Source organism: Ambystoma mexicanum, chromosome 2q (assembly GCF_040938575.1).
Source record: "Ambystoma mexicanum isolate Mex_15411 chromosome 2q, UKY_AmexF1_1, whole genome shotgun sequence".
NCBI lineage: Eukaryota > Metazoa > Chordata > Amphibia > Caudata > Ambystomatidae > Ambystoma > Ambystoma mexicanum.
This window is the reverse complement of record NC_090924.1, coordinates 169,426,183-169,448,141: the sequence shown is the minus strand read 5'-3', so window position 1 is coordinate 169,448,141 and position 21,959 is coordinate 169,426,183.

Below are 21,959 nucleotides of genomic sequence, written 5' to 3'. Positions count from 1 at the left end.
GCAACGGAACGAGCACTTGTCTTTCTGCTCGAGCGGCTGCCTAATCTCCATGGCAACTGCCAATGGAGAAACGGCCGCAAGCGCGACTGCAGGGTGTATGGCGATTGCTTCGCCAGCGCGCGAGCCAAACTGGAATGCCTGCGTGAGCCCCTGGAAACAGGTGACTGGGAGAAGGTGGTTATCTGAGTGGTTGGCGGGACATGGCCGAAGGAATGATCTGAGGACATGACAGCCTAGAGACCCAAGATACTCCTCACTGATGAGGCCCAACAAGGCCGAAACATGTTTTGGGATGCTTGTGGTCTCGTGCAGAAGGGATGTGACCTAGCAGTTCGGGCCGGACTGCCCCTTTTTGGGGTGGGACCAAGCCTGATTTGCATATGGTCTTTCCCCTTCTGTAATGGCTTGGCAGGCGAAGAACGATGGTCTGGAGGGTTGCCCAGAGCAATGCCAGTGGTTAGGATTCATTCTAAACCTTCCAGCCATCACCTCTTTGTTTTTGCTTTGTCACCCCGAGTGGGACAGGTATGCTCAGACGTGGGTCCCGTGCCTGCTGGGCCTAGAGACCCAAGCTACTCCTCACTGATGAGGCCCAACAAGGCTGAAACATGTTTGGGGATGCTTGTGGTCTCGTGCAGAAGGGATGTGACCTAGCAGTTCGAGCTGGACTGCCCCTTTTTGGGGTGGGACCAAGCCTGATTTGCATATGGTCTTTCCCCTTCTGTAATGGCTTGGCAGGTGAAGAACGATGGTCTGGAAGGTTGCCCAGAGCAATGCCAGTGGTTAAGATTCATTCTAAACCTTCCAGCCATCACCTCTTTGTTTTTGCTTTGTCACCCTGAGTGGGACGGGTATGCCCAGACGTGGGTCCCGTGCCTGCTGGGCCTAGAGACCCAAGCTACTCCTCACTGATGAGGCCCAACAAGGCCAAAACATGTTCGGGGATGCTTGTGGTCTCGTGCAGAAGGTATGTGACCTAGCAGCTCGGGCTGGACTGCCCCTTTTGGGGTGGGACCAAGCCTGATTTGCATATGGTGTTTCCTCCTTCTGTAATGGCTTGGCAGGCTAAGAACGATGGTCTGGCGGGTTGCCCAGAGCAATGCCAGTGGTTAAGATTCATTCTAAACCTTCCAGCCATCACCTCTTTTTTGTTTTGCTTTGTCACCCCGAGTGGGACGGGTATGCCCAGACGTGGGTCCCGTGCCTGCTGGGCCTAGAGACCCAAGCTACTCCTCACCGATGAGGCCCAACAAGGCCGAAACATGTTTGGGGTGCTTGTGGTCTCGTGCAGAAGGGATGTGACCTAGCAGTTCGGGCTGGACTGCCCCTTTTGGGGTGGGACCAAGCCTGATTTGCATATGGTCTTTCCCCTTCTGTAATGGCTTGGGCGGCAAAGAACGATGGTCTGGAGGGTTGCCCAGAGCAATATCAGTGGTTAAGATTCATTCTAAACCTTTCAGCCATCACCTCTTTGTTTTTGCTTTGTCACCCCAAGTGGGAAGGGTATGCCCAGATGTGGGTCCCGTGCCTGCTGGGCCTAGAGACCCAAGATACTCCTCACTGATGAGGCCCAACAAGGCCGAAACATGTTTTGGGATGCTTGTGGTCTCGTGCAGAAGGGATGTGACCTAGCGGTTCGGGCTGGACTGCCCCTTTTTGGGGTGGGACCAAGCCTGATTTGCATATGGTCTTTCCCCTTCTGTAATGGCTTGGCAGGCGAAGAACGATGGTCTGGAGGGTTGCCCAGAGCAATGCCAGTGGTTAAGATTCATTCTAAACCTTCCAGCCATCACCTCTTTGTTTTTGCTTTGTCACCCCGAGTGGGACAGGTATGCTCAGACGTGGGTCCCGTGCCTGCTGGGCCTAGAGACCCAAGCTACTCCTCACTGATGAGGCCCAACAAGGCTGAAACATGTTTGGGGATGCTTGTGGTCTCGTGCAGAAGGGATGTGACCTAGCAGTTCGAGCTGGACTTCCCCTTTTTGGGGTGGGACCAAGCCTGATTTGCATATGGTCTTTCCCCTTCTGTAATGGCTTGGCAGGTGAAGAACGATGGTCTGGAAGGTTGCCCAGAGCAATGCCAGTGGTTAAGATTCATTCTAAACCTTCCAGCCATCACCTCTTTGTTTTTGCTTTGTCACCCTGAGTGGGACGGGTATGCCCAGACGTGGGTCCCGTGCCTGCTGGGCCTAGAGACCCAAGCTACTCCTCACTGATGAGGCCCAACAAGGCCAAAACATGTTCGGGGATGCTTGTGGTCTCGTGCAGAAGGTATGTGACCTAGCAGCTCGGGCTGGACTGCCCCTTTTGGGGTGGGACCAAGCCTGATTTGCATATGGTGTTTCCTCCTTCTGTAATGGCTTGGCAGGCTAAGAACGATGGTCTGGAGGGTTGCCCAGAGCAATGCCAGTGGTTAAGATTCATTCTAAACCTTCCAGCCATCACCTCTTTTTTGTTTTGCTTTGTCACCCCGAGTGGGACGGGTATGCCCAGACGTGGGTCCCGTGCCTGCTGGGCCTAGAGACCCAAGCTACTCCTCACCGATGAGGCCCAACAAGGCCGAAACATGTTTGGGGTGCTTGTGGTCTCGTGCAGAAGGGATGTGACCTAGCAGTTCGGGCTGGACTGCCCCTTTTGGGGTGGGACCAAGCCTGATTTGCATATGGTCTTTCCCCTTCTGTAATGGCTTGGGCGGCAAAGAACGATGGTCCGGAGGGTTGCCCAGAGCAATGCCAGTGGTTAAGATTAATTCTAAACCTTCCCGACATCACCTCTTTGTTTTTGCTTTGTCACCCCGAGTGGGACGGGTATGCCCAGACGTGGGTCCCGTGCCTGCTGGGCCTAGAGACCCAAGCTACTCCTCACTGATGAGGCCCAACAAGGCCGAAACATGTTTGGGGTGCTTGTGGTCTCGTGCAGAAGGGATGTGACCTAGCAGTTTGGGCTGGACTGCTCCTTTTGGGGTGGGTGAAGCCTGATTTGCATATGGTGTTTCCCCTTCTGTAATGGCTTGGCTGGCAAAGAATGATGGTCTGGAGGGTTGCCCAGAGCAATGTCAGTGGTTAAGATTCATTCTAAACCTTTCAGCCACCACCTCTTTGTTTTTGCTTTGTCATCCCAAGTGGTAAGGGAATGCCCAGATGTGGGTCCCGTGCCTGCTGGGCCTAGAGACCCAAGATACTCCTTACTGATGAGGCCCAACAAGGCCGAAACATGTTTGGGGATGCTTGTGGTCTCGTGCAGAAGGGATGTGACCTAGCAGTTCGGGCTGGACTGCCCCTTTTGGGGTGGGACCAAGCCTGATTTGCATATGGTCTTTCCCCTTCTCTAATGGCTTGGGCGGCAAAGAACGATGGTCTGGAGGGTTGCCCAGAGCAATGCCAGTGGTTAAGATTCATTCTAAACCTTCCAGACATCACCTCTTTGTTTTTGCTTTGTCACCCCGAGTGGGACGGGTATGCCCAGACGTGGGTCCCGTGCCTGCTGGGCCTAGAGACCTAAGCTACTCCTCACTGATGAGGCCCAACAAGGCCGAAACATGTTTGGGGTGCTTGTGGTCTCGTGCAGAAGGGATGTGACCTAGCAGTTCGGGCTGGACTGCCCCTTTTGGGGTGGGACCAAGCCGGATTTGCATATGGTCTTTCCCCTTCTGTAATGGCTTGGCAGGCGAAGAACGATGGTCTGGAGGGTTGCCCAGAGCAATGCCAGTGGTTAAGATTAATTGTAAACCTTCCAGCCATCACCTCTTTGCTTTTGCTTTGTCACCCCGAGTGGGACGGGTATGCCCAGACGTGGGTCCCGTGCCTGCTGGGCCTAGAGACCCAAGCTACTCCTCACTGATGAGGCCCAACAAGGCCGAAACATGTTTGGGGTGCTTGTGGTCTCGTGCAGAAGGGATGTGACCTAGCAGTTCGGGCTGGACTGCCACTTTTGGGGTGGGACCAAGCCTGATTTGCATATGGTCTTTCCCCTTCTGTAATGGCTTGGGCGGCAAAGAACGATGGTCTGGAGGGTTGCCCAGAGCAATGCCAGTGGTTAAGATTCATTCTAAACCTTCCAGACATCACCTCTTTGTTTTTGCTTTGTCACCCCGAGTGGGACGGGTATGCCCAGACGTGGGTCCCGTGCCTGCTGGGCCTAGAGACCCAAGCTACTCCTCACTGATGAGGCCCAACAAGGCTGAAACATGTATGGGGATGCTTGTGGTCTCGTGCAGAAGGGATGTGACCTAGCAGTTGGGGCTGGACTGCCCGTTTTGGGTTGGGACCAAGCCTGATTTGCATATGGTCTTTCCCCTTCTGTAATGGCTTGGCAGGCGAAGAACAATGGTCTGGAGGGTTGCCCAGAGCAATGCCAGTGGTTAAGATTCATTCTAAACCTTCCAGCCATCACCTCTTTGTTTTTGCTTTGTCACCCCGAGTGGGACGGGTATGCCCAGACGTGGGTCCAATGCCTGCTGGGCCTAGAGACCCAAGCTACTCCTCGCTGATGAGGCCCAACAAGGCCGAAACATGTTTGGGGATGCTTGTGGTCTTGTGCAGAAGGGATGTGACCTAGCAGTTCGGGCTGGACTGCCCCTTTTGGGGTGGGACCAAGCCTGATTTGCATATGATCTTTCCCTTTCTGGAATGGCTTGGCAGGCGAAGAACGATGGTCTGGAGGGTTGCCCCGAGCAATGCCAGTGGTTAAGATTCATTCTAAACCTTCCAGCCATCATCTCTTTTTTTTTGCTTTGTCACCCGAGTGGGACAGGTATGCCCAGACGTGGGTCCCGTGCCTGCTGGGCCTAGAGACCCAAGCTACGCCTCACTGATGAGGCCCAACAAGGCTGAAACATGTTTGGGGATGCTTGTGGTCTCGTGCAGAAGGGATGTGACCTGGCAGTTCGGGCTGGACTGCCCCTTTTGGGGTGGGACCAAGCCTGATTTGCATATGGTCTTTCCCCTTCTGTAATGGCTTGGCAGGCGAAGAACGATGGTCTGGAGGGTTGCCCAGAGCAATGCCAGTGGTTAAGATTCATTCTAAACCTTCCAGCCATCACCTCTTTGTTTTTGCTTTGTCACCCCCAGTGGTACGGGTATGCCCAGACGTTGGTCCCGTGCCTGCTGGGCCTAGAGACCCAAGCTACTCCTCACTGATGAGGCCCAACAAGGCCGAATCATGTTTGGGGATGCTTGTGGTCTCGTGCAGAAGGGATGTGACCTAGCAGTTCGGGCTGGACTGCCCCTTTTTGGGGTGGGATTAAGCCTGATTTGCATATGGTCTTTCCCCTTCTGTAATGGCTTGGCAGGTGAAGAACGATGGTCTGGAAAGATTCATTCTAAACCTTGCAGCCATCACCTCTTTGTTTTTGCTTTGTCACCCTGAGTGGGACGGGTATGCCCAGACGTGGGTCCCGTGCCTGCTGGGCCTAGAGACCCAAGCTACTCCTCATTGATGAGGCCCAACAAGGCCGAATCATGTTCGGGGATGCTTGTGGTCTTGTGCAGAAGGGATGTGACCTAGCAGTTCGGGCTGGACTGCCCCTTTTTGGGGTGGGACCAAGCCTGATTAGCATATGGTCTTTCCCCTTCTGTAATGGCTTGGCAGGTGAAGAACGATGGTCTGGAAGGTTGCCCAGAGCAATGCCAGTGGTTAAGATTCATTCTAAACCTTCCAGCCATCACCTCTTTGTTTTTGCTTTGTCACCCCCAGTGGTACGGGTATGCCCAGACGTTGGTCCCGTGCCTGCTGGGCCTAGAGACCCAAGCTACTCCTCACTGATGAGGCCCAACAAGGCCGAATCATGTTCGGGGATGCTTGTGGTCTCGTGCAGAAGGGATGTGACCTAGCAGTTCGGGCTGGACTGCCCCTTTTTGGGGTGGGACCAAGCCTGATTAGCATATGGTCTTTCCCCTTCTGTAATGGCTTGGCAGGTGAAGAACGATGGTCTGGAAGGTTGCCCAGAGCAATGCCAGTGGTTAAGATTCATTCTAAACCTTCCAGCCATCACCTCTTTGTTTTTGCTTTGTCACCCTGAGTGGGATGGGTATGCCCAGACGTGGGTCCCGTGCCTGCTGGGCCTAGAGACCCAAGCTACTCCTCACTGATGAGGCCCAACAAGGCCGAAACATGTTTGGGGTGCTTGTGGTCTCGTGCAGAAGGGATGTGACCTAGCAGTTCGGGCTGGACTGCCCCTTTTGGGGTGGGACCAAGCCTGATTTGCATATGATCTTTCCCCTTCTGTAATGGCTTGGCAGGCGAAGAACGATGGTCTGGAGGGTTGCCCAGAGCAAAGCCAGTGGTTAAGATTCATTCTAAACCTTCCAGCCATCACCTCTTTGTTTTTGCTTTGTCACACCGAGTGGGACAGGTATGCCCAGATGTGGGTCCCGTTCCTGCTGGGCCTAGAGACCCAAGCTACTCCTCACTGATGAGGCCCAACAAGGCCGAAACATGTTTGGGGATGCTTGTGGTCTCGTGCAGAAGGGATGTGACCTAGCAGTTTGGGCTGGACTGCTCCTTTTGGGGTGGGACGAAGCCTGATTTGCATATGGTCTTTCCCCTTCTGTAATGGCTTGGCAGGCGAAGAACGATGGTCTGGAGGGTTGCCCAGAGCAATGTCAGTGGTTAAGATTCATTCTAAACCTTTCAGCCATCACCTCTTTGTTTTTGCTTTGTCACCCCAAGTGGGAAGGGTATGCCCAGATGTGGGTCCCGTGCCTGCTGGGCCTAGAGACCCAAGCTACTCCTCACTGATGAGGCCCAACAAGGCCAAAACATGTTCGGGGATGCTTGTGGTCTCGTGCAGAAGGTATGTGACCTAGCAGCTCGGGCTGGACTGCCCCTTTTGGGGTGGGACCAAGCCTGATTTGAATATGGTCATTCCTCCTTCTGTAATGGCTTGGCAGGCTAAGAACGATGGTCTGGAGGGTTGCCCAGAGCAATGCCAGTGGTTAAGATTCATTCTAAACCTTCCAGCCATCACCTCTTTTTTTTTTGCTTTGTCACCCCGAGTGGGACAGGTATGCCCAGACGTGTGTCCCGTGCCTGCTGGGCCTAGAGACCCAAGCTACTCCTCACTGATGAGGCCCAACAAGGCCGAAACATGTTTGGGGTGCTTGTGGTCTCGTGCAGAAGGGATGTGACCTAGCAGTTCGGGCTGGACTGCCCCTTTTGGGGTGGGACCAAGCGTGATTTGCATATGGTCTTTCCCCTTCTGTAATGGCTTGGAAAGCAAAGAACGATGGTCTGGAGGGTTGCCCAGAGCAATGCTAGTGGTTAAGATTCATTCTAAACCTTCCCGCCATCACCTCTTTGTTTTTGCTTTGTCACCCCGAGTGGGACGGGTATGCCCAGATGTGGGTCCCGTGCCTGCTGGGCCTAGAGACCCAAGCTACTCCTCACTGATGAGGCCCAACAAGGCCGAAACATGTTTGGGGATGCTTGTGGTCTTGTGCAGAAGGTATGTGACCTAGCAGTTCGGGCTGGACTGCCCCTTTTGGGGTGGGACCAAGCCTGATTTGCATATGATCTTTCCCCTTCTGTAATGGCTTGGCAGGCGAAGAACGATGGTCTGTAGGGTTGCCCAGAGCAAAGCCAGTGGTTAAGATTCATTCTAAACCTTCCAGCCATCATCTCTTTGTTTTTGCTTTGTCACACCGAGTGGGACAGGTATGCCCAGATGTGGGTCCCATTCCTGCTGGGCCTAGAGACCCAAGCTACTCCTCACTGATGAGACCCAACAAGGCCGAAACATGTTTGGGGATGCTTGTGGTCTCGTGCAGAAGGGATGTGACCTAGCAGTTTGGGCTGGACTGCTCCTTTTGGGGTGGGACGAAGCCTGATTTGCATATGGTCTTTCCCCTTCTGTAATGGCTTGGCAGGCGAAGAACGATGGTCTGGAGGGTTGCCCAGAGCAATGTCAGTGGTTAAGATTCGTTCTAAACCTTTCAGCCATCACCTCTTTGTTTTTGCTTTTTCACCCCAAGTGGGAAGGGTATGCCCAGATGTGGGTCCCGTGCCTGCTGGGCCTAGAGACCCAAGCTACTCCTCACTGATGAGGCCCAACAAGGCCAAAACATGTTCAGGGATGCTTGTGGTCTCGTGCAGAAGGTATGTGACCTAGCAGCTCGGGCTGGACTGCCCCTTTTGGGGTGGGACCAAGCCTGATTTGCATATGGTCTTTCCTCCTTCTGTAATGGCTTGGCAGGCTAAGAACGATGGTCTGGAGGGTTGCCCAGAGCAATGCCAGTGGTTAAGATTCATTCTAAATCTTCCAGCCATCACCTCTTTTTTTTTTGCTTTGTCACCCCGAGTGGGATGGGTATGCCCAGACGTGGGTCCCGTGCCTGCTGGGCCTAGAGACCCAAGCTACTCCTCACTGATGAGGCCCAATAAGGCCGAAACATGTTTGGGGTGCTTGTGGTCTCGTGCAGAAGGGATGTGACCTAGCAGTTCGGGCTGGACTGCCCCTTTTGGGGTGGGACCAAGCCTGATTTGCATATGATGTTTCCCCTTCTGTAATGGCTTGGCAGGCGAAGAACGATGGTCTGGAGGGTTGTCCTGAGCAATGCCAGTGGTTAAGATTAATTCTAAACCTTCCAGCCATCATCTCTTTGTTTTTGCTTTGTCACACCGAGTGGGACAGGTATGCCCAGACGTGGGTCCCGTTCCTGCTGGGCCTAGAGACCCAAGCTACTCCTCACTGATGAGGCCCAACAAGGCCGAAACATGTTTGGGGATGCTTGTGGTCTCGTGCAGAAGGGATGTGACCTAGCAGTTTGGGCTGGACTGCTCCTTTTGGGGTGGGTGAAGCCTGATTTGCATATGGTCTTTCCCCTTCTGTAATGGCTTGGCTGGCGAAGAATGATGGTCTGGAGGGTTGCCCAGAGCAATGTCAGTGGTTAAGATTCATTCTAAACCTTTCAGCCATCACCTTTTGCTTTGTCACCCCAAGTGGGAAGGGTATGCCCAGATGTGGGTCCCGTGCCTGCTGGGCCTAGAGACCCAAGATACTCCTTACTGATGAGGCCCAACAAGGCCGAAACATGTTTGGGGATGCTTGTGGTCTCGTGCAGAAGGGATGTGACCTAGCAGTTCGGGCTGGACTGCCCCTTTTGGGGTGGGATCAAGCCTGATTTGCATATGGTCTTTCCCCTTCTGTAATGGCTTGGGCGGCAAAGAACGATGGTCTGGAGGGTTGCCCAGAGCAATGCCAGTGGTTAAGATTCATTCTAAACCTTACAGACATCACCTCTTTGTTTTTGCTTTGTCACCCCGAGTGGGACGGGTATGCCCAGACGTGGGTCCCGTGCCTGCTGGGCCTAGAGACCCAAGCTACTCCTCACTGATGAGGCCCAACAAGGCCGAAACATGTTTGGGGTGCTTGTGGTCTCGTGCAGAAGGGATGTGACCTAGCAGTTCGGGCTGGACTGCCCCTTTTGGGGTGGGACCAAGCCTGATTTGCATATGGTCTTTCCCCTTCTGTAATGGCTTGGGCGGCAAAGAACGATGGTCTGGAGGGTTGCCCAGAGCAATGCCAGTGGTTAAGATTAATTCTAAACCTTCCAGCCATCACCTCTTTGCTTTTGCTTTGTCACCCCGAGTGGGACGGGTATGCCCAGACGTGGGTCCCGTGCCTGCTGGGCCTAGAGACCCAAGCTACTCCTCGCTGATGAGGCCCAACAAGGCCGAAACATGTTTGGGGATGCTTGTGGTCTTGTGCAGAAGGGATGTGACCTAGCAGTTCGGGCTGGACTGCCCCTTTTGGGGTGGGACCAAGCCTGATTTGCATATGGTCTTTCCCCTTCTGTAATGGCTTGGGCGGCAAAGAACGATGGTCTGGAGGGTTGCCCAGAGCAATGTCAGTGGTTAAGATTCATTCTAAACCTTTCAGCCATCACCTCTTTGTTTTTGCTTTTTCACCCCAAGTGGGAAGGGTATGCCCAGATGTGGGTCCCGTGCCTGCTGGGCCTAGAGACCCAAGCTACTCCTCACTGATGAGGCCCAACAAGGCCAAAACATGTTCAGGGATGCTTGTGGTCTCGTGCAGAAGGTATGTGACCTAGCAGCTCGGGCTGGACTGCCCTTTTTGGGGTGGGACCAAGCCTGATTTGCATATGGTCTTTCCTCCTTCTGTAATGGCTTGGCAGGCAAAGAACGATGGTCTGGAGGGTTGCCCAGAGCAATGCCAGTGGTTAAGATTAATTCTAAACCTTCCAGCCATCACCTCTTTGCTTTTGCTTTGTCACCCCGAGTGGGACGGGTATGCCCAGACGTGGGTCCCGTGCCTGCTGGGCCTAGAGACCCAAGCTACTCCTCGCTGATGAGGCCCAACAAGGCCGAAACATGTTTGGGGATGCTTGTGGTCTTGTGCAGAAGGGATGTGACCTAGCAGTTCGGGCTGGACTGCCCCTTTTGGGGTGGGACCAAGCCTGATTTGCATATGGTCTTTCCCCTTCTGTAATGGCTTGGGCGGCAAAGAACGATGGTCTGGAGGGTTGCCCAGAGCAATGCCAGTGGTTAAGATTCATTCTAAACCTTCCAGACATCACCTCTTTGTTTTTGCTTTGTCACCCCGAGTGGGACGGGTATGCCCAGACGTGGGTCCCGTGCCTGCTGGGCCTAGAGACCCAAGCTACTCCTCACTGATGAGGCCCAACAAGGCCGAAACATGTATGGGGATGCTTGTGGTCTCGTGCAGAAGGGATGTGACCTAGCAGTTGGGGCTGGACTGCCCCTTTTGGGGTGGGACCAAGCCTGATTTGCATATGGTCTTTCCCCTTCTGTAATGGCTTGGGCGGCAAAGAACGATGGTCTGGAGGGTTGCCCAGAGCAATGTCAGTGGTTAAGATTCATTCTAAACCTTTCAGCCATCACCTCTTTGTTTTTGCTTTTTCACCCCAAGTGGGAAGGGTATGCCCAGATGTGGGTCCCGTGCCTGCTGGGCCTAGAGACCCAAGCTACTCCTCACTGATGAGGCCCAACAAGGCCAAAACATGTTCAGGGATGCTTGTGGTCTCGTGCAGAAGGTATGTGACCTAGCAGCTCGGGCTGGACTGCCCTTTTTGGGGTGGGACCAAGCCTGATTTGCATATGGTCTTTCCTCCTTCTGTAATGGCTTGGCAGGCAAAGAACGATGGTCTGGAGGGTTGCCCAGAGCAATGCCAGTGGTTAAGATTAATTCTAAACCTTCCAGCCATCACCTCTTTGCTTTTGCTTTGTCACCCCGAGTGGGACGGGTATGCCCAGACGTGGGTCCCGTGCCTGCTGGGCCTAGAGACCCAAGCTACTCCTCGCTGATGAGGCCCAACAAGGCCGAAACATGTTTGGGGATGCTTGTGGTCTTGTGCAGAAGGGATGTGACCTAGCAGTTCGGGCTGGACTGCCCCTTTTGGGGTGGGACCAAGCCTGATTTGCATATGGTCTTTCCCCTTCTGTAATGGCTTGGGCGGCAAAGAACGATGGTCTGGAGGGTTGCCCAGAGCAATGCCAGTGGTTAAGATTCATTCTAAACCTTCCAGACATCACCTCTTTGTTTTTGCTTTGTCACCCCGAGTGGGACGGGTATGCCCAGACGTGGGTCCCGTGCCTGCTGGGCCTAGAGACCCAAGCTACTCCTCACTGATGAGGCCCAACAAGGCCGAAACATGTATGGGGATGCTTGTGGTCTCGTGCAGAAGGGATGTGACCTAGCAGTTGGGGCTGGACTGCCCCTTTTGGGGTGGGACCAAGCCTGATTTGCATATGGTCTTTCCCCTTCTGTAATGGCTTGGCAGGCGAAGAACGATGGTCTGGAGGGTTGCCCAGAGCAATGTCAGTGGTTAAGATTCATTCTAAACCTTTCAGCCATCACCTGTTTGTTTTTGCTTTGTCACCCCAAGTGGGAAGGGTATGCCCAGATGTGGGTCCCGTGCCTGCTGGGCCTAGAGACCCAAGATACTCCTCACTGATGAGGCCCAACAAGGCCGAAACATGTTTTGGGATGCTTGTGGTCTCGTGCAGAAGGGATGTGACCTAGCAGTTCGGGCTAGACTGCCCCTTTTTGGGGTGGGACCAAGCCTGATTTGCATATGGTCTTTCCCCTTCTTTAATGGCTTGGCAGGCGAACAACGATGGTCTGGAGGGTTGCCCAGAGCAATGCCAGTGGTTAAGATTCATTCTAAACCTTCCAGCCATCATCTCTTTGTTTTTGCTTTGTCACACCGAGTGGGACAGGTATGCCCAGACGTGGGTCCCGTTCCTGCTGGGCCTAGAGACCCAAGCTACTCCTCACTGATGAGGCCCAACAAGGCCGAAACATGTTTGGGGATGCTTGTGGTCTCGTGCAGAAGGGATGTGACCTAGCAGTTTGGGCTGGACTGCTCCTTTTGGGGTGGGTGAAGCCTGATTTGCATATGGTCTTTCCCCTTCTGTAATGGCTTGGCTGGCGAAGAATGATGGTCTGGAGGGTTGCCCAGAGCAATGTCAGTGGTTAAGATTCATTCTAAACCTTTCAGCCATCACCTTTTGCTTTGTCACCCCAAGTGGGAAGGGTATGCCCAGATGTGGGTCCCGTGCCTGCTGGGCCTAGAGACCCAAGATACTCCTTACTGATGAGGCCCAACAAGGCCGAAACATGTTTGGGGATGCTTGTGGTCTCGTGCAGAAGGGATGTGACCTAGCAGTTCGGGCTGGACTGCCCCTTTTGGGGTGGGATCAAGCCTGATTTGCATATGGTCTTTCCCCTTCTGTAATGGCTTGGGCGGCAAAGAACGATGGTCTGGAGGGTTGCCCAGAGCAATGCCAGTGGTTAAGATTCATTCTAAACCTTACAGACATCACCTCTTTGTTTTTGCTTTGTCACCCCGAGTGGGACGGGTATGCCCAGACGTGGGTCCCGTGCCTGCTGGGCCTAGAGACCCAAGCTACTCCTCACTGATGAGGCCCAACAAGGCCGAAACATGTTTGGGGTGCTTGTGGTCTCGTGCAGAAGGGATGTGACCTAGCAGTTCGGGCTGGACTGCCCCTTTTGGGGTGGGACCAAGCCTGATTTGCATATGGTCTTTCCCCTTCTGTAATGGCTTGGGCGGCAAAGAACGATGGTCTGGAGGGTTGCCCAGAGCAATGCCAGTGGTTAAGATTAATTCTAAACCTTCCAGCCATCACCTCTTTGCTTTTGCTTTGTCACCCCGAGTGGGACGGGTATGCCCAGACGTGGGTCCCGTGCCTGCTGGGCCTAGAGACCCAAGCTACTCCTCGCTGATGAGGCCCAACAAGGCCGAAACATGTTTGGGGATGCTTGTGGTCTTGTGCAGAAGGGATGTGACCTAGCAGTTCGGGCTGGACTGCCCCTTTTGGGGTGGGACCAAGCCTGATTTGCATATGGTCTTTCCCCTTCTGTAATGGCTTGGGCGGCAAAGAACGATGGTCTGGAGGGTTGCCCAGAGCAATGTCAGTGGTTAAGATTCATTCTAAACCTTTCAGCCATCACCTCTTTGTTTTTGCTTTTTCACCCCAAGTGGGAAGGGTATGCCCAGATGTGGGTCCCGTGCCTGCTGGGCCTAGAGACCCAAGCTACTCCTCACTGATGAGGCCCAACAAGGCCAAAACATGTTCAGGGATGCTTGTGGTCTCGTGCAGAAGGTATGTGACCTAGCAGCTCGGGCTGGACTGCCCTTTTTGGGGTGGGACCAAGCCTGATTTGCATATGGTCTTTCCTCCTTCTGTAATGGCTTGGCAGGCAAAGAACGATGGTCTGGAGGGTTGCCCAGAGCAATGCCAGTGGTTAAGATTAATTCTAAACCTTCCAGCCATCACCTCTTTGCTTTTGCTTTGTCACCCCGAGTGGGACGGGTATGCCCAGACGTGGGTCCCGTGCCTGCTGGGCCTAGAGACCCAAGCTACTCCTCGCTGATGAGGCCCAACAAGGCCGAAACATGTTTGGGGATGCTTGTGGTCTTGTGCAGAAGGGATGTGACCTAGCAGTTCGGGCTGGACTGCCCCTTTTGGGGTGGGACCAAGCCTGATTTGCATATGGTCTTTCCCCTTCTGTAATGGCTTGGGCGGCAAAGAACGATGGTCTGGAGGGTTGCCCAGAGCAATGCCAGTGGTTAAGATTCATTCTAAACCTTCCAGACATCACCTCTTTGTTTTTGCTTTGTCACCCCGAGTGGGACGGGTATGCCCAGACGTGGGTCCCGTGCCTGCTGGGCCTAGAGACCCAAGCTACTCCTCACTGATGAGGCCCAACAAGGCCGAAACATGTATGGGGATGCTTGTGGTCTCGTGCAGAAGGGATGTGACCTAGCAGTTGGGGCTGGACTGCCCCTTTTGGGGTGGGACCAAGCCTGATTTGCATATGGTCTTTCCCCTTCTGTAATGGCTTGGCAGGCGAAGAACGATGGTCTGGAGGGTTGCCCAGAGCAATGTCAGTGGTTAAGATTCATTCTAAATCTTTCAGCCATCACCTGTTTGTTTTTGCTTTGTCACCCCAAGTGGGAAGGGTATGCCCAGATGTGGGTCCCGTGCCTGCTGGGCCTAGAGACCCAAGATACTCCTCACTGATGAGGCCCAACAAGGCCGAAACATGTTTTGGGATGCTTGTGGTCTCGTGCAGAAGGGATGTGACCTAGCAGTTCGGGCTAGACTGCCCCTTTTTGGGGTGGGACCAAGCCTGATTTGCATATGGTCTTTCCCCTTCTTTAATGGCTTGGCAGGCGAACAACGATGGTCTGGAGGGTTGCCCAGAGCAATGCCAGTGGTTAAGATTCATTCTAAACCTTCCAGCCATCACCTCTTTGTTTTTGCGCTGTCACCCCGAGTGGGACAGGTATGCCCAGACGTGGGTCCCGTGCCTGCTGGGCCTAGAGACCCAAGCTACTCCTCACTGATGAGGCCCAACAAGGCCGAAACATGTTTGGGGTGCTTGTGGTCTCGTGCAGAAGGGATGTGACCTAGCAGTTCGGGCTGGACTGCCCCTTTTGGGGTGGGACCAAGCCTGATTTGCATATGGTCTTTCCCCTTCTGTAATGGCTTGGCAGGCAAAGAACGATGGTCTGGAGGGTTGCCCAGAGCAATGCCAGTGGTTAAGATTAATTCTAAACCTTCCAGCCATCACCTCTTTGCTTTTGCTTTGTCACCCCGAGTGGGACGGGTATGCCCAGACGTGGGTCCCGTGCCTGCTGGGCCTAGAGACCCAAGCTACTCCTCACTGATGAGGCCCAACAAGGCCGAAACATGTATGGGGATGCTTGTGGTCTTGTGCAGAAGGGATGTGACCTAGCAGTTCGGGCTGGACTGCCCCTTTTGGGGTGGGACCAAGCCTGATTTGCATATGATCTTTCCCCTTCTGTAATGGCTTGGCAGGCGAAGAACGATGGTCTGGAGGGTTGCCCCGAGCAATGCCAGTGGTTAAGATTTATTCTAAACCTTCCAGCCATCATCTCTTTTTTTTTGCTTTGTCACCCGAGTGGGACAGGTATACCCAGACGTGGGTCCCGTGCCTGCTGGGCCTAGAGACCCAAGCTACTCCTCACTGATGAGGCCCAACAAGGCTGAAACATGTTTGGGGATGCTTGTGGTCTCGTGCAGAAGGGATGTGACCTGGCAGTTCGGGCTGGACTGCCCCTATTGGGGTGGGACCAAGCCTGATTTGCATATGGTCTTTCCCCTTCTGTAATAGCTTGGCAGGCGAAGAACGATGGTCTGGAGGGTTGCCCAGAGCAATGCCAGTGGTTAAGATTCATTCTAAACCTTCCAGCCATCACCTCTTTGTTTTTGCATTGTCACCCCCAGTGATACGGGTATGCCCAGACGTGGGTCCCGTGCCTGCTGGGCCTAGAGACCCAAGTTACTCCTCACTGATGAGGCCCAACAAGGCCGAAACATGTTAGGGGACGCTTCTGGTCTAGTGCAGAAGGGATGTGACCTAGCAGTTCGGGCTGGACTGCCCCTTTTGGGGTGGGACCAAGCCTGATTTGCATATATTCTTTCCCCTTCTGTAATGGCTTGGCAGGCGAAGAACTATGGTCTGGAGGGCTGCCCAGAGCAATGCCAGTGGTTAAGATTCATTCTAAACCTTCCAGCCATCACCTATTTGTTTTTGCTTTGTCACCCCGAGTGGGACGAATATGCCCAGACGTGGGTCCCATGCCTACTGGGCCTAGAGACCCAAGCTACTCCTCAATGATGAGGCCCAACAAGGCCCAAACATGTTTGGGGATGCTTGTGGTCTTGTGCAGAAGGGATGTGACCTAGCAGTTCGGGCTGGACTGCCCCTTTTGGGGTGGGACCAAGCCTGATTTGCATATGATCTTTCCCCTTCTGTAATGGCTTGGCAGGTGAAGAACGATGGTCTGGAGGGTTGCCCAGAGCAATGCCAGTGGTTAAGATTCATTCTAAACCTTCCAGCCATCATCTCTTTGTTTTTGCTTTGTCACCCCGAGTGGGACAGGTATGCCCAGACGTGGGTCCCGTGCCTGCTGGGCCTAGAGACCCAAGCTACTCCTCACTGATGAGGCCCAACAAGGCTGAAACATGTTTGGGGATGCTTGTGGTCTCGTGCAGAAGGGATGTGACCTGGCAGTTCGGGCTGGACTGCCCCTTTTGGGGTGGGACCAAGCCTGATTTGCATATGGTCTTTCCCCTTCTGTAATGGCTTGGCAGGCGAAGAACGATGGTCTGAAGGGTTGCCCAGAGCAATGCCAGTGATTAAGATTCATTCTAAACCTTCCAGCCATCACCTCTTTGTTTTTGCTTTGTCACCCCCAGTGGTACGGGTATGCCCAGACGTGGGTCCCGTGCCTGCTGGGCCTAGAGACCCAAGCTACTCCTCACTGATGAGGACCAACAAGGCTGGAACATGTTTGGGGATGCTTGTGGTCTCGTGCAGAAGGGATGTGACCTAGCAGTTCGGGCTGGACTGCCCCTTTTGGGGTGGGACGAAGCCTGATTTGCATATGGTCTTTCCCCTTCTGTAATGGCTTGGCAGGTGAAGAACGATGGTCTGGAAGGTTGCCCAGAGCAATGCCAGTGGTTAAGATTCATTCTAAACCTTCCAGCCATCACCTCTTTGTTTTTGCTTTGTCACCCTGAGTGGGACCGGTATGCCCAGACGTGGGTCCCGTGCCTGCTGGGCCTAGAGACCCAAGCTACTCCTCACTGATGAGGCCCAACAAGGCCAAAACATGTTCGGGGATGCTTGTGGTCTCGTGCAGAAGGGATGTGACCTAGCAGTTCTTGCTGGACTGCCCCTTTTTGGGGTGGGACCAAGCCTGATTTGCATATGGTCTTTCCCCTTCTGTAATGGCTTGGCAGGTGAAGAACGATGGTCTGGAAGGTTGCCCAGAGCAATGCCAGTGGTTAAGATTCATTCTAAACCTTCCAGCCATCACCTCTTTGTTTTTGCTTTGTCACCCTGAGTGGGACGGGTATGCCCAGACGTGGGTCCCGTGCCTGCTGGGCCTAGAGACCCAAGCTACTCCTCACTGATGAGGCCCAACAAGGCCAAAACATGTTCGGGGATGCTTGTGGTCTCGTGCAGAAGGGATGTGACCTAGCAGTTCGGGCTGTACTGCCCCTTTTTGGGGTGGGACCAAGCCTGATTTTCATATGGTCTTTCCCCTTCTATAATGGCTTGGCAGGTGAAGAACGATGGTCTGGAGGGTTGCCCAGAGCAATGCCAGTGGTTAAGATTCATTCTAAACCTTCCAGCCATCCCCTCTTTGTTTTTGCTTTGTCACCCCGAGTGAGACGGGTATGCCCAGACGTGGGTCCCGTGCCTTCTGGGCCTAGAGACTCAAGCTACTCCTCACGGATGAGGCCCAACAAGGCCGAAACATGTTTGGGGATGCTTCTGGTCTCGTGCAGAAGGGATGTGACCTAGCAGTTCGGGATGGACTGCCCCTTTTGGGGTGGGACCAAGCCTGATTTGCATATGGTCTTTCCCCTTCTGTAATGGCTTGGCAGGCGAAGAACAATGGTCTGGAGGGCTGCCCAGAGCAATGCCAGTGGTTAAGATTCATTCTAAACCTTCCAGCCATCACCTCTTTGTTTTTGCTTTGTCACCCCGAGTGCGACGGATATGCCCAGACGTGGGTCCCGTGCCTGCTGGGCCTAGAGACCCAAGCTACTCCTCACTGATGAGGCCCAACAAGGCCGAAACATGTATGGGGATGCTTGTGGTCTCATGCAGAAGGGATGTGAACTAGCAGTTGGGGCTGGACTGCCCCTTTTGGGGTGGGACCAAGCCTGATTTGCATATGGTCTTTCCACTTCTGTAATGGCTTGGCAGGCGAAGAACGATGGTCTGGAGGGTTGCCCAGAGCAATGCCAGTGGTTAAGATTCATTCTAAACCTTCCAGCCATCACCTCTTTGTTTTTGCTTTGTCACCCCGAGTGGGACGGGTATGCCCAGACGTGGGTCCCATGCCTACTGGGCCTAGAGACCCAAGCTACTCCTCACTGATGAGGCCCAACAAGGCCTAAACATGTTTGGGGATGCTTGTGGTCTTGTGCAGAAGGGATGTGACCTAGCAGTTCGGGCTGGACTGCCCCTTTTGGGGTGGGACCAAGCCTGATTTGCATATGATCTTTCCCCTTCTGTAATGGCTTGGCAGGCGAAGAACGATGGTCTGGTGGGTTGCCCAGAGCAATGCCAGTGGTTAAGATTCATTCTAAACCTTCCAGCCATCATCTCTTTGTTTTGCTTTGTCACCCCGAGTGGGACAGGTATGCCCAGACGTGGGTCCCGTGCCTGCTGGGCCTAGAGACCCAAGCTAATCCTCACTGATGAGGCCCAACAAGGCTGAAACATGTTTGGGGATGCTTGTGGTCTCGTGCAGAAGGGATGTGACCTGGCAGTTCGGGCTGGACTGCCCCTTTTGGGGTGGGACCAAGCCTGATTTGCATATGGTCTTTCCCCTTCTGTAATGGCTTGGCAGGTGAAGAACGATGGTCTGGAGGGTTGCCCAGAGCAATGCCAGTGGTTAAGATTCATTCTAAACCTTCCAGCCATCACTTCTTTGTTTTTGCTTTGTCACCCCGAGTGGGACGGGTATGCCCAGACGTGGGTCCCGTGCCTGCTGGGCCTAGAGACCCAAGCTACTCCTCACTGATGAGGCCCAACAAGGCCGAAACATGTTAGGGGACGCTTCTGGTCTAGTGCAGAAGGGATGTGACCTAGCAGTTCGGGCTGGACTGCCCCTTTTGGGGTGGGACCAAGCCTGATTTGCATATATTCTTTCCCCTTCTGTAATGGCTTGGCAGGCGAAGAACTATGGTCTGGAGGGCTGCCCAGAGCAATGCCAGTGGTTAAGATTCATTCTAAACCTTCCAGCCATCACCTATTTGTTTTTGCTTTGTCACCCCGAGTGGGACGAATATGCCCAGACGTGGGTCCCATGCCTACTGGGCCTAGAGACCCAAGCTACTCCTCACTGATGAGGCCCAACAAGGCCCAAACATGTTTGGGGATGCTTGTGGTCTTGTGCAGAAGGGATGTGACCTAGCAGTTCGGGCTGGACTGCCCCTTTTGGGGTGGGACCAAGCCTGATTTGCATATGATCTTTCCCCTTCTGTAATGGCTTGGCAGGCGAAGAACGATGGTCTGGAGGGTTGTCCTGAGCAATGCCAGCGGTTAAGATTAATTCTAAACCTTCCAGCCATCATCTCTTTGTTTTTGCTTTGTCACCCCGAGTGGGACAGGTATGCCCAGACGTGGGTCCCGTGCCTGCTGGGCCTAGAGACCCAAGCTACTCCTCACTGATGAGGCCCAACAAGGCTGAAACATGTTTGGGGATGCTTGTGGTCTCGTGCAGAAGGGATGTGACCTGGCAGTTCGGGCTGGACTGCCCCTTTTGGGGTGGGACCAAGCCTGATTTGCATATGGTCTTTCCCCTTCTGTAATGGCTTGGCAGGCGAAGAACGATGGTCTGAAGGGTTGCCCAGAGCAATGCCAGTGATTAAGATTCATTCTAAACCTTCCAGCCATCACCTCTTTGTTTTTGCTTTGTCACCCTGAGTGGGACGGGTATGCCCAGACGTGGGTCCCGTGCCTGCTGGGCCTAGAGACCCAAGCTACTCCTCACTGATGAGGCCCAACAAGGCCAAAACATGTTCGGGGATGCTTGTGGTCTCGTGCAGAAGGGATGTGACCTAGCAGTTCGGGCTGTACTGCCCCTTTTTGGGGTGGGACCAAGCCTGATTTGCATATGGTCTTTCCCCTTCTGTAATGGCTTGGCAGGTGAAGAACGATGGTCTGGAAGGTTGCCCAGAGCAATGCCAGTGGTTAAGATTCATTCTAAACCTTCCAGCCATCACCTCTTTGTTTTTGCTTTGTCACCCTGAGTGGGACGGGTATGCCCAGACGTGGGTCCCGTGCCTGCTGGGCCTAGAGACCCAAGCTACTCCTCACTGATGAGGCCCAACAAGGCCAAAACATGTTCAGGGATGCTTGTGGTCTCGTGCAGAAGGTATGTGACCTAGCAGCTCGGGCTAGACTGCCCCTTTTGGGGTGGGACCAAGCCTGATTTGCATATGGTCTTTCCTCCTTCTGTAATGGCTTGGCAGGCTAAGAACGATGGTCTGGAGGGTTGCCCAGAGCAATGCCAGTGGTTAAGATTCATTCTAAACCTTCCAGCCATCACCTCTTTGTTTTTGCTTTGTCACCCCGAGTGGGACGGGTATGCCCAGACGTGGGTCCCATGCCTGCTGGGCCTAGAGACCCAAGCTACTCCTCACTGATGAGGCCCAACAAGGCCGAAACATGTTTGGGGATGCTTGTGGTCTTGTGCAGAAGGGATGTGACCTAGCAGTTCGGGCTGGAATGCCCCTTTTGGGGTGGGACCAAGCCTGATTTGCATATGATCTTTCCCCTTCTGTAATGGCTTGGCAGGCGAAGAACGATGGTCTGGAGGGTTGTCCTGAGCAATGCCAGTGGTTAAGATTCATTCTAAACCTTCCAGCCATCATCTCTTTGTTTTTGCTTTGTCACACCGAGTGGGACAGGTATGCCCAGAAGTGGGTCCCGTTCCTGCTGGGCCTAGAGACCCAAGCTACTCCTCACTGATGAGGCCCAACAAGGCCGAAACATGTTTGGGGATGCTTGTGGTCTCGTGCAGAAGGGATGTGACCTAGCAGTTTGGGCTGGACTGCTCCTTTTGGGGTGGGTGAAGCCTGATTTGCATATGGTGTTTCCCCTTCTGTAATGGCTTGGCTGGCGAAGAATGATGGTCTGGAGGGTTGCCCAGAGCAATGTCAGTGGTTAAGATTCATTCTAAACCTTTCAGCCATCACCTCTTTGTTTTTGCTTTGTCACCCCAAGTGGGAAGGGAATGCCCAGATGTGGGTCCCGTGCCTGCTGGGCCTAGAGACCCAAGATACTCCTTACTGATGAGGCCCAACAAGGCCGAAACATGTTTGGGGATGCTTGTGGTCTCGTGCAGAAGGGATGTGACCTAGCAGTTCGGGCTGGACTGCCCCTTTTGGGGTGGGACCAAGCCTGATTTGCATATGGTCTTTCCCCTTCTGTAATGGCTTGGGCGGCAAAGAACGATGGTCTGGAGGGTTGCCCAGAGCAATGCCAGTGGTTAAGATTCATTCTAAACCTTCCAGACATCACCTCTTTGTTTTTGCTTTGTCACCCCGAGTGGGACGGGTATGCCCAGACGTGGGTCCCCTGCCTGCTGGGCCTAGAGACCCAAGCTACTCCTCACTGATGAGGCCCAACAAGGCCGAAACATGTTTGGGGTGCTTGTGGTCTCGTGCAGAAGGGATGTGACCTAGCAGTTCGGGCTGGACTGCCCCTTTTAGGGTGGGACCAAGCCTGATTTGCATATGGTCTTTCCCTTTCTGTAATGGCTTGGCAGGCGAAGAACGATGGTCTGGAGGGTTGCCCAGAGCAATGCCAGTGGTTAAGATTAATTCTAAACCTTCCAGCCATCACCTCTTTGCTTTTCTTTGTCACCCCGAGTGGGACGGGTATGCCCAGACGTGGGTCC